At 32.8% G+C, this 13,149-nt stretch overlaps 1 non-coding gene across 1 annotated transcript; it reads left to right on the top strand.

The window, feature by feature from the left end:
* The first annotated feature begins 12,789 nt into the window (after nucleotides 1-12,789).
* LOC150107990 (U4 spliceosomal RNA) lies at nucleotides 12,790-12,932 on the top strand. The gene has a single exon (XR_016548161.1). It is a non-coding gene; the product is annotated as a U4 spliceosomal RNA (small nuclear RNA).
* The last annotated feature ends 217 nt before the right edge of the window (nucleotides 12,933-13,149 follow it).

Genomic DNA, 13,149 nt, shown 5'->3' with positions numbered 1-13,149 from the left:
TTCCCGCCCATGAAAATCCACATTTCAAGTAATTTGCATCACACTTACGAATATTTTTCATCTTCTTCCTAGTTGGTTCTCAGATGTCAGACGATATACCCTTATTTATTTCATTTGATCAAATTTCATTTGATCCAGATGCAATATCAATTTTCTTGTGTTGCTTACAGCTACTTGTATTTATATTGCTCTCTTTTGTGGGTTTTATAAATTCAATCTTTAACCAATGGTCCATACTTAAGAATTTGAAAACCAAAAAAATTACCATATTTACTCGAATATAACTCATACTTTTTTCCCAAAATTAAAGCTAAAAAATCGTGGTGCTAGATATATGGGGGATTTTCGAAAACTGAAGTTTTCAGAGAAAAACTGCAAATGGTGTGACTTACCAAGAAGCGCCTACTCGCTATCGCTACTTTTGGCATCGAGAACAGTTTCCTTGTGTGCATCGTCAAAGTCATCTACCCAAATAACTGCTTCTTCTTTCCCATTATTTCAAGCAAAAATTACCAGTAATTTACAAGACTTGAGATACATAGAGCAGCTATGAATAAGTGCATATGATTGGAGGGTATTAACAGAAGATCGCGCAAACCAAAGACAAATTAGCATTTCAACAGTTGAGTTGAAATTCTAATTCTCTTCAACCGAATTCCATAATATCTGAAACATATTCACTATACATTTCTTAGTTTTAATATGTTCACGACGGGGTCGTCAAGCAAACCATATGTTGCACCAGTAACATATGGTTTTGCTTGAGTCTATACAGCAATTTCTGTTGGAGGAGAGATGTGATTCATTAATTAGTGCTGTTTTTATTCCATTTGTCTCTAATTGCACTATCTGTTGAGAAACATAATGATTCCACGTACCCCCTGAAGACCTTTCGCATACCTCCGGAAGTACGCGTATCACACTTTGAGAAACACTGGCATAGAGGATCACTACTAAACTCATCACTCCAGGACACGAAAACCGATGCACGAGAACAAATCATAAAACTACATTAACAGAAATATTCAACAGAAAATAAAACCTCGTTTTCATTTTCATTTCCTTTAACATTAACATTAACATTTCTGGCTAGATGGGTGAAGCAAAATTGCTTTTCATATTCCCCTTTGTCTTGTAATGGTAGGACTTTAAATGGAATGTTTGTGAGCTTTATGCTCGCCCATTGAGGGCAGTGAAGTTAGTTGTGTTCAGCTGAACTTAAGATAGACTTTGGTCTTTTATATTTGTTGATTTCTTCTTCATTATATTCCGAGGCTTCTTTGATTAAAGGGTTTGGGTGGTTACTTGTCTTGGTAAAGAACTTCTCAGCTAGATTTTTGAGAAGGGAAGAGATATAAGGGATATTAACTTCTCTATGGATCTGGGTGTTTCTTATGTACCAGGGGGCATCCAGAATCATCCTCAGGCTCTTATTCTGTAATCTCTGAAGTTTTAGAATGTTTGAATTTGCGGTGTGGCTCCAAGCTGGGGATGCGTAAGTGATAACCGGTCTAATTGCCATCTTGTAGATTGTTAATTTTGTTTGCATATCCAGTTTACTTTTTCTGTTGATCATAGGGAAGAGCTGTGCTAAGACGTTGGATGTCTTAGAGGTAATGTAACTAATATATTTGCTGAATAGGAGTTTACAATCAAGAATCACTCCAAGATATTTAATTTCAGTCTGCCATGGAATCTTTACTCCCAATAAATAAATATCCTCCATGGTGTGAATTTTCTTTCTAGTGAACAGTATGGCTGAGCTTTTCTGAGGGTTAACTTGGATCCTCCAGTCTGCCATCCATTTTTCTAAGGTGTGTATGCTATTTTGTAATCTTTTAGTTGCCAGTTTTGGGCTCAGTGATCTTGCCATCAGTGCAGTATCATCTGCATATAATGCAGTGAATGTTGTTCTTGGGTTCAGAGGGATGTCTGCTACATATATTGAAAACAGTAGAGGTGCCAGAAGAGATCCTTGAGGTACGCCTGCCGAGATCCTGCGTCTGGTCGAAACCGTTTCGCCTACCCTGACCTGCATGTATCTGTCTTTCAGGTAAGAATGTATTACCTTTATTAGCCTGACTGGAAAATTAAATTTTATCAGTTTGTAGAGAAGACCTTGATGCCATACTTTATCAAACGCCTTCTCTGCGTCGATGAAGATGGCAACTGTATTGAGTTTCCAGTTGAAACCTTTAGTAATAATTTCTACCAGCCGGTGCACTTGTTGGGATGTACTATGGGCCGTACGGAAGCCGAACTGTTCATTAGGCAAAATTCCTAACTTATCTGTTTCTGCTTGGAATCTTGAGAGGATCACTTTCTCTGTTATCTTTCCGAGGCAGGATAATAGGCTTATGGGTCTGTAGCTTTCAGGTAGGTGAGAATTTTTTCCTGGCTTCTTCAGTGGCATGATTGTGGCTGTTTTCCATGTAGAAGGGAAATGCTGGAATCTAAAGATGGCATTTGTAATGTTGACGAGATGGACTATGGCCTTTCTTGGAAGTAGTTTTATTATTCTATTAGTTATGCCATCCGGTCCTGGGGCTTTTTTATTGTTTAGATGGGAGATGATATTTATCATTTCTGTTGGATTAGTAGGAGTGATAAGTTCTCAGTTGACATTGTTCTGTCTTAAGGTTGACCTAACATGACGATGAATCTTGTATATAAGGTTGATATTTAAATTAGTATACGATGGGTTGCATTGAGATTCTAGATTATCTACTATTGCCTCGGCTTTCTCTTCATCTTTGTGAACTGTTCCTTTCTTGGTTTGGATAGGGGGTATGAGTTGTTTTTTGGTGCGGATTGCTTTTAAGAATTTCCATACAGAATGATCATCAATGTTAATGTTGGTCAATTTGGTTTCCCATTGTTGGTTTCTGTGTTTTTGAAGAGCTTCTCGGACCTGCCTGTTTAGATTGTTCAATACTTTTTTATCTTGTGGGGCTCTGGTATTGTGGTATTTCTTCCTGGCTCTATTTTTTGCTCTGATTAGATCCATGATTTCTTCAGGGATTCGGTTAGTTGGGTTGAAGGCAGTGGATTGTCTGACTGATTCAATTGCTTTCTGAATTTGTATAGTTAAGTTATTTATTGCTGTGTCAATCTCTTCCTTTTTACTGATATTGGGTACCGGACCAATATGATCAGGAAGAACCTTGGCTAACTTGTCCCATGGTATGAATGTGTGCAGAGGAGAGAATTGATCTGATGAACCTAGATTAAGCACTATTGGACTGTGGTCAGAAGATAATTCGTTGACTGATTCCAATTTGTATTGGTATCTTAAATTTTTAAAGATGACAATGTCCAGCACATCCGAGCCACCCGAAGGGCTGAAATGGGTGGGCTCAGTAGGGCCGGTCACTACAATAGAGTTGAGCATTGCATAGTTGAAAAGTGTGTGACCTTTGGTATTAGTAGATGAGCTGTACCAAGATGTGTGTTTTGAGTTGAAATCTCCTGCTATTATTACGGAGTCATTTGGACTAAGTATGGAGTCCAGATCTGTTGTCAGCAGAGGAATGCTTGGAGGGTTATATGCAGCATAGATCTTGAGACTCCCGGCATTGAAGGTATGCACCTCCACACCAGTCACCTCCTGGTTTACTGTTTTGGGCTTGTCTATTGTGTTATGATTTAAATAACTCTTAATATATATGGCTGTGCCTCCGCCTCTTGTGCCAATTCTGTCGTTTCTATACATAGTATATCCACGGATTTTTGGGTTATTAGCTGGTCTTAGGTGTGTTTCACCAATCAAGATGATATCTGCACTGAGACGAGTTGAAAATTCTTTTAGTTCCAATATCTTGTTCATTAGTCCATTAGCGTTCCATGCTATTATCTTAAGAGCTTTTGGTTTGAATTTATTATTCATGACAGATGGCTGTTATAATGTTTTGAGTGCTTTGCAGGAATCTTTTTCTGGAAGATGTTGATGGGCATGTCTTGCTGAATTCCTGCAGCATAGTGGCAAGTGAGGCTGTTAAGACAGATGTTATGTTGGAGCATTCTAGCTCGGGAGATGTAGGAGGCTTAGTTCTTGCAGCTTCAGCATATGTTTTGTCCCTGGTTGTTCCTTCTTGTGAGGTAGAAGGCAAGGTGTTTCGGACTGGAAGACCATTTGTTTGGATGCTTGAAACATTGTTACGTGGCGGAGAAAGATTGACTTTTATTGTTCCTCGGTTTTTTGGATTGGAAAGGCATCCCTTATAGTTGGCGGGGTGAGGTCCTCTGCAGTTTGCACAGCATGCTGGAGTTGTGCGAGGTTTGGTGCAAGAGATGGTCTGGTGTCCCTCGCCGCACTTCAAGCACCTGTAGGCTGCCTTACATAATTTTTGAGCATGTCCAAATCTTTGTCATCTATGACACTGACCTGCAGATGCTCTTTTCCTTAGAGGCTCAGTTGTAATTTTGAGACCGCATACTACAGTCAGTTCATAGATCTGCTTTTGTGTGTTGTTTATTTCTACCAGCACCAAAGGCATTGGTCTTTTGTCTGCTCTGAGCATTCTGCTCACTTTAACTGGGGACAGGCCCTGTCTGGAGAGATCCGTGGACACTTCTTCAGGAGTGATACCTTCAGCTATCCCACGTAGAACAACTTTCAGGTTCTTTTCGCTAGGTAAAGTGAAGGTGTGGTATGGGACGCTAGCATTGTCCATAAATCTGGTCATCTGTCTGTAATCCGAGACAGTAGAGGGTTGTATTTTAACTCCTTCATCTGTATTTTTAGCCCATGAGAATGAGATATTTTGTTCTCTTAGGGCTGATGTGAAAGGGATCCATTTTTCTTTATCCCTTAATATGACTGGTGGTATCTTTTCTTTAGGACCATTGAGTACTTCTATCCCTGTTGTTTTGGGTTCTTCCACACTGGTAGAGATTTTCCTCTTCTTTTTCACCAGTTGGAACTCTGTATCAGTTTCCAAGGAATGATAATTACTATCTTGGGATGTGGCATCTTCCACACTTGGGGAGTGTGCTAAATCTGATTGCGTCTGAGTTGTGGGCTCTTCAATCATGTCAACCATATTATCCTCTGTGACAGCTGTGGGGGGGAATGTGTCAAAGAGCTTGACTTTTCCTGGCCAATTTTCACTCAGCAGCTTTCCCAGTCTGAGGAATTCAAAATAAACTTCTTCGAATTTGGCCTCATTCAGAAGTTTTGCCATGACAATATTTGGAAATGTGTTAAGTCAAGGATGGAGAAAGAGTAGAGATTGCTCTGGTGTTCCGAGCAGGTAAAAGTAATCCTGTGGACTTTTGAGGGTCCACTAGCAAATCCCGTAGACACCCTAAGGTGTCTACCAGCAATAAGATGTCGCGATATAAAATACATACAGCAATGGCGATACTAACGGCAGTAGGCCTAGCGTATCGCCCTTATAACTTCAATTGACTTACCTGGATGGAAAATAAATAAAGTGCCTGTTTATGGCAGTAAGCAATTAACTGAAATTACTGATGAATACGCATAAATCACTAAATCATAACCGTCAAATTCACAATTCACCATCAATAATACACGACACTAAACACTACCACGCGAGCCGCCATCTTGAATTACTTCCTTCATTTCCTTTAGTATAATGGTTAATATTTTATATAATACTGAAATTAATAGTAAACAGGTGTAAGAAAAATAATCTATTTTAATTTAAAATATTTTTAGAAATCATTTTTTTAATTAAAAATAACAACTACTTTTATATTTTACAAAGAATAGTATAGAAAAAATTAATTTAATTTCAAAATAATTTTCATAAATACATGGAATTTCGAAAATGAGTAATTTAGATTTCTTTCGAAAGAAACCAAATTTATAGTCTCATCTACAGAATACAGCATCATTTTTACTACGCAACACCCATTTACAAAGATTTTAAACCTATGATAAATTAGTACAGTTGGTCATTTTTTTTTAAATTATATTTTGTATTTATTTTATATATTTTATACATAAACTGGAAAGACTACTGTAGATAAAAAAAATGAACTAAAAATGAACTCTTCCATTCACCTCATATCTCTAATCTCTGTAGTCTCGTACCTGGCGATGAAATGCATCTCCCAGCTTGAATTTGCAGCTTATTAGAGAGTTATAATACGCTAGTTGCTTTTTCTTCCTTTCAAAATCGATTTTAGTTTTGTTACTAATCCCCTTTGCACGTTTATACAAAAAAAGAATTCGCTGTTGGCTTGTTTACAATTATGACGAAGCAACTAAGTTTATGAAAGCCAGTGTACTACTGTATACTACTGTATATATATATATATATATATATATATATATATATATATATATATACTACTGTATATATATATATGTATATATATATATATATATATATATATATATATATATATATATATATATATATATTAATCAGTCGTGTTCTTATAGCTGGTGTGTATGTCTGTTGAGCGAGATGTCAAATCCGAGTTTTCCAAGTTGAAATCTTCTATGAACCCCCATATAAGGCCGTCTAACTAACATTCAGCTGAAAGGTCCTTTATAACGGTTCTTTGCTTCTGATACAGAATTTTAATCCTGCCCTTTCCAAACAAAGGGCTTCGTTGTTATCGACTGAGCTACTGAAACTTAGTATAACTAAGAAAGATAATGAAGGTTTCGATGAAAGCCAATTTTGAAATGCTTAATTTTTCTCTTCGAAAGCTTTGAAATTAAAATTGCATTTCATGTATACACTTCTAATACTTGAAAATAAATAAATAGATGAAATCATCGCTGGTATAAAATATTAAAGGAAATTCATTATGTAAGTGGAATAAGGCGTTGAAGATGTTCGTTGATTGAATGTTAGTATTAATAATCTAAATAATAATAATTGTTAGTTTAAGCACATACCTGTAGGTGCCAGTGTAGCTTCATGGTAACTTGCCTTGACAGCCAGAAGATAGACTATTAGAGGTTCGATTATTAGCGGCTGATAAGAAACATCTTTCTCTAGAACCTTTTTCAACCTGTTTCTTATTTAGTCAATCCTGCTCAAACAAGTTTTATTTTTTATTTCTTCTCGGAACCCCAGTTTTTACACCCACAAGTGAGAAAACTATCGTAGAACACACACACACACACACACACACACACACTACGAATTTCCTCCTTTGTCACTACGACATGTGTCATCGAAGAGCACAGGCTGTGGTGTTCAATATTAAAACCTCGATAAATAAACTGCAAAATATTTTAACATAAGTCGAAATTTCAATTTAATTTAAAAAAAAATTCCAGTACTCATAATTCCTACATGTTCTCAATATATTATTTAAATGAGGAAGGAAGCGTGGCTCCATACTACATTAAATGAACGTCATTACGTCATCTTCTGTATCCTGAATTTAGGAAAAAAACACCAGTTGTATTCAATAATTCATAATTAGTATTTCTAATGAAAACCTAGCAGCCCTTCTTTAGCTTAAATGCAGCTCGTTCTTTTCCATTTTTTTTTTGTTTGTTTCTTCTTCTCCTTCTTACTATGCTTGTAAATCTTAATACTTAATAAGTTATAATTAGTGTTAAAGAAATTCCTTTGTAATTCTCACATTCAGTTTTATTTTCCCTTTTTTCTTAACAAACAGGTACCATCGGACCTTTACACTTATCATCTATAATCAATCTAATTCGAAGAATCAGAGATGGAGTGAATAAAAAAATTTAAGACTCTCTAAGTCCAACCGTTGAAGATGTTAGTGGATTTTAATACTCGATGATATCCCGAAAGGAAAGCTGCATAATAACCATGTAATTAAATTATGGCGGTTTCACACAAAGAGTGACATTGATATATTACTGTAACAAATGCCTTTTTAGGAATAAACGAATAAAATAAAACACCAGAATGCATTCAACTCTAAAATTCTCAGGAAAGTTGTTTCCAGCGAAACAACTTAGTTATGTACAACTGTTTTAGCTTCAAGGGAAACCATCCTAAGGAAAAAAAAACTTACTGCTAATAAATTACCTAATACATAGCCCTGTTTAGTTGGGGATGCTCAGTACACATGCTTTTCAAGCTAACTGAGATTTTTCACGACGGAAGGCTTTGAGTCAGAATAAAATATTCGGCGTCAAAAATAGCATCGTTTACCACTTATGATACAGTGCATACTGATAAATACCTTTAGATTCGAAATATTACCTTATCTCAATTATTCTCTCTTTAAAGTAATACCATAAAAGTTTGTTGTCAAAAATCTTATATAAAAATTTATGACTCAACAATTTTTTTATTATTTTTATCACTGTTGGCTTGTTTGCATTTCATCCACTTAATCGTATTCATGTGGATATTATAACTTTTGTCAACTTTTGAAGATGGCTGATCTACAAGACAAATTTTGCACTAAATAAAGATAATAGATGTAGCTCCTACACTTCATTATAAACTCAGCAATGTAAAGCGCTATATCCGTTAACTATATTTCGTGTATATCGAACATATTAATGACCACAACTTTTCTAACGAAATATTGTGAACGGTAGTTGTACTCAATAAAATTAACTTACATTAATATTTAAAAAAAAAAAAAAATTTTAACATTTTATTTTTTCTCAGATAAATTACATGCATTATATGAAGACAATTATGCATAACAAATATTTTCTCGTACATAAAGTTTTTTTTTAAAATAATAATAATAACAATAACTGTTTACAACATATATTATTATAATATTCATAAAGATGATTATTACTGAATGTGTCTTTGCAATTTTACACTCTATATATACAATATCAATGGATATAATCACTCTATATTGCATACTTTTGTTACAGTTATTACATACATTACATTCATTTGGTTACATATGATACATTACTTACATTTCTTTACATATGATACATTATTTACATTTGTTTACATATGATACTTACATCACATACATTTGTTTACATATAATACATACATTACATACTTTGGTTTACATGTGATACGTACATTCCATGCACTTGGTTACATATGATACACCTTGGATGCCGCTACACAGTCATGTTAAAACATTACTACAGCCCAACATTTGACTAACCAGAACAACATATCAGATAACAAGGCCACAGTCAACAAACTATATAGCATATAAGTACAACAATCACTACGGCAAAGCCATCCGAAACTTTTATGTACCTGACATGATAAACAAACTGCTGTTCGACGAAACCTAGGTACATATAGAAAGCTGAAAGAGGCGCTATATAAATATTATAGAGAGAACGAAAATTAGAGAAATTCCTGTTACTCTCTCTCTCTCCCCCCATACACAACCTATTATAAACCCCTCTCAAAAAACACCACTACAAAGACACAAACAAACACACCATGTCCAAATCCAACCCTACTTGCAAAAAAAAAGTTAAACTGCGAAATAGCAGTTGAAGTTTTCCAGACACGTACCAAGAAACAGTAAAATCAACACCTGGATTGCCATCGGTATAGAAACATAACCACGAAACCACCGCCATCTGTCATCTTCCTCAGATAAGCTCTGCAAAGCTTCGAGAAAGATATCAGAAATGCCTCCAAAGAAAAGAAACAAAGAAAATTATTATAGTAATTATTATTATTATTATGTGATAATATCATTAATATAATATTACTATGTAACAAGAAAAAATAATGTAATAAAATATTATTATTATTACTAAAAAATTATGTAAATAATGAGTTTACATTATACGATAGTGAGAATTAGGAAATATAACATTTTAATTGCATATGTGTAGATACTGTGTGTAATCACTTTCTCAAACTTTGAAGAAAAAAAAAGTAAACTACAACATGTAGTATTATTTAACTTGCATAAAACTGAATTATATAATTGTAAATTATTGCTGTGATTATTTTAAAAAAATAGCAAACAACTATGTTATCATCAATATTATTGAAATCTCATTATATGTAGCACTTAGCGCTGAATCTTGTTAAATAATATACTGAATGTTACTCAAGATGAGTATTGCATATACCGTAAGATTGGGTTACTTTGCTTCACTTTTCTTACCTTTCTTTAGTAATAAAAAAAAAAAATGTTTTCAGAGGTTTATATTTTTTTTTTTTTTTTTTTTTTTTTTAATGTACAGAGTATACTGAATGCCCTTATGTAAAATTTCTGTGAAAACAGTTATTTTATTCCTTCTTTTATTTTTTCAAAAAGTTGGAGCAATGTTTACCTTAGGATGGGGATGCTTTGCACTAACTAGTAAAACTACTCATTTGGATGGAATAATGGGAATGGAGCAAAGTAAGACTAATCACAAAATAAGAATACACAACCTTTATTTATTATAACATAAAATAGCATACAAAATTGTTGAAATTGCTTTTTTAAGACAAATTAGAAATGAAAATATAAAAAATCGAAAAATTTTGAATTCACGTGTACCAATTAATGCTAAGTTAATATATAGTAAGTTCTAAAAAATCAGATACATAAATTGTGGCAAAAAAAGAAAAAAAATCATTGGAATTAAGAACTTTAGGATCAGGAATTCCAAATGTTTTCTAATTCTGGGACAGAAAACATGCCTCTAAGATTTATCATTTTTGGGGGTTTAATAAGACAAATTATGTCCTCTAAAGCAGTGCTTCCCAAACTTCTGGATGTCAGGGCCCCCTTTGGAAAAATTAAAATATTTCACGGCCCCCCCTCGAAAAAAATCGTAATATAGACATATATTATTATAATATTTATTGTATTTATATTCAATACAAAACATACACAGCGAATATTGCAAAAATCAAATGCAAATATTATATTTTTAGCATCTTACATGCACATTTGACATGCCACGGTATCTCATATTTTTATATAGATAGATATATTGTTATTGTACATTTGCAGTACAAGCACATGAAACGTAAAACGATTAGTAATAAAGAAAGAATTAAAAACATAAAAGAAGTTTAATAATAATTTAACGTGATGGATGTGTTTCAATACTGCTACACAAAAAGTCACTATCAGGTGAAATATTTGAAATTGCAATTCTCAGATTTCTGCTTTGAAATGAAACTTATATGAATAAGCATATATTTACTAATATTCATTAAGCGCTGAAATACGCAGGAAACAAAATTTGTGAACCCGCACCAATGTGTGATTTTTTTCCCAATAAAATATAAAAAATAACAAAAAATAAAAATAAATAATAAAAATTAAATACGTTTCTTTTAAGATAAAAAAAATCTACTTAGTCTTAAAACATTTTGAATTTGTTTTCATTATTTCACGTACTCCTCACCAAAACCTACGGCCCACAGTTTGGGAAGCGCTGCTCTAAAAGATAAAATATTTCATCTTTTGGCGTAGGTCATTTCCGGGACTTGACAGATTTCTGCTTTCTGCGATTTCTGCACAGATTTATATTTGCTTCTTTCTTATTTATTTCTGAAATTTGCCCCGGAAAATATTCGCCTTCATACATGAATATAACATACTACCAGTTAATTAAATAAATAAATAAAATTAATTAATGAATGAAATGGAATGATAAATAAGAGCCTGAAATGAATCAAATGATTAAAAATAATGTTGAGTGGAGATATTTTGCTCCACTTGTGAACTCAAAAACAGGTGGAGCAAAATATTCCCATAAAAATTAAAATTTGGCTATGAAGTAAATTAATGTTCTATAAAGTCAAGAAATGTTAATAAAATAAGAAAAAACTTAGATATTATAAAACTAGAGGAATTAAGGAAAAGAATTATATATGCCTTACCTTAATAAAATGGTAATAAATTGCTGAGCCAAGAAATTTTTCTAGTTAACCAAACACACAATTCTGCTATGTTTGAGAATTAGAGCTCCTGTAGAAGCTAACACGAGCAGGGAGAGTATGGTACAGCAGTGTTGCCAATACTAACACAATACTTTAAAAAAAAATGCTACATTATTTCAAATAGTAAATATGTTTCTAGAATCAATTGAAAACTTTTTACCAATTGGAGCAAATTTTGATCTATAGGATCAAAGTAACCACATCTTACGGTACGTAAATCAATAAAAAGAATAATAAAAATAAAAATTATTATTATTATTATTATTATTATTATTATTACTTACGTTTATATTTTAACCCCATATTTATTAATGCTTAATTTCGTAAACCAAAGTATTAAAAATTGTTTTCAAAAAGTGCTTATATATTATAACATGAAACATTGTCTAACATAAACCACGTTAGTAGTAATTCCTTTTTCTTTTCTTTTCTTTTCTTTTTTTTTCCTTTTTTTTTTTTTGAATTGTGGAAGAATCAACGGTTTTGATCAAACTGCGTTAATTTTTTTTTAACCTCCAGTTCGTATTTATTTCATATTCATATATGTGCTAATTTCCCTGTATAATAATAAATTACATAATGTAAAAATTAAACAATTTAAAGAACATTGAGAATATTAATAAAAATTATAAATATCAAAAATCAGAACTAAGTATTTATTATATTTATTTGTTTATTTTGTTTAGTTATTATATATTATTTCCTCCCTCATAAACGTATTCGTCATAAAGCCTTAATTTGTTTGGTCATATATTTAAATATAATAAAAATTAGGATATACAAATATGGAAACGATTAACAAAATTATTTTTAAAATTTCTTATAAAATTAATTGGCAAATATAATTAAATATTGATATTTATGGAAATTTTAAAAATTAATTTAAAGAATTTATTATAATTTTAAATAATCTAAATACACCTATTTGTTTTATTTGTAACTCACACCCTAAAGCTTTCGGGAAGCTAGTTTCGTTAGCTTTGCGCAGAGGCAGTGTTGTAGCCAATGAAGTTAAAACTGAGGCGCGACAATTGCTGTTTGAAAACTTTTACCAATACCCCGCCAGGGCGACGTGAAATACCGTCGGCTTAGGCAATTTTTGCAAGCCTTGTCAAGAGGCTGATATTTAACGAAAAGATAGTTTTGTATTTTGTATGTAACACATTTATCTAATCTAATAATTATTCAACCAGAAATTTAATGGAAAGATAATTTTGTATGTAACACATTTATCTAATGAATTACTCAACCAGATATACAATTGGTGTGTATGTGTATATGTATATATATGTATATATATATATTTATTGTTTCTTAGTTTTAAGTCTTGAAAAAT

This window comes from Typopeltis vanoorti, chromosome 3 (assembly GCF_054136105.1).
Source record: "Typopeltis vanoorti isolate ZY-2024b chromosome 3, IOZ_Tvanoo_1.0, whole genome shotgun sequence".
In the NCBI taxonomy this organism is placed as follows: domain Eukaryota; kingdom Metazoa; phylum Arthropoda; class Arachnida; order Uropygi; family Thelyphonidae; genus Typopeltis; species Typopeltis vanoorti.
This window is presented reverse-complemented; position numbering and strand designations above follow the sequence as displayed.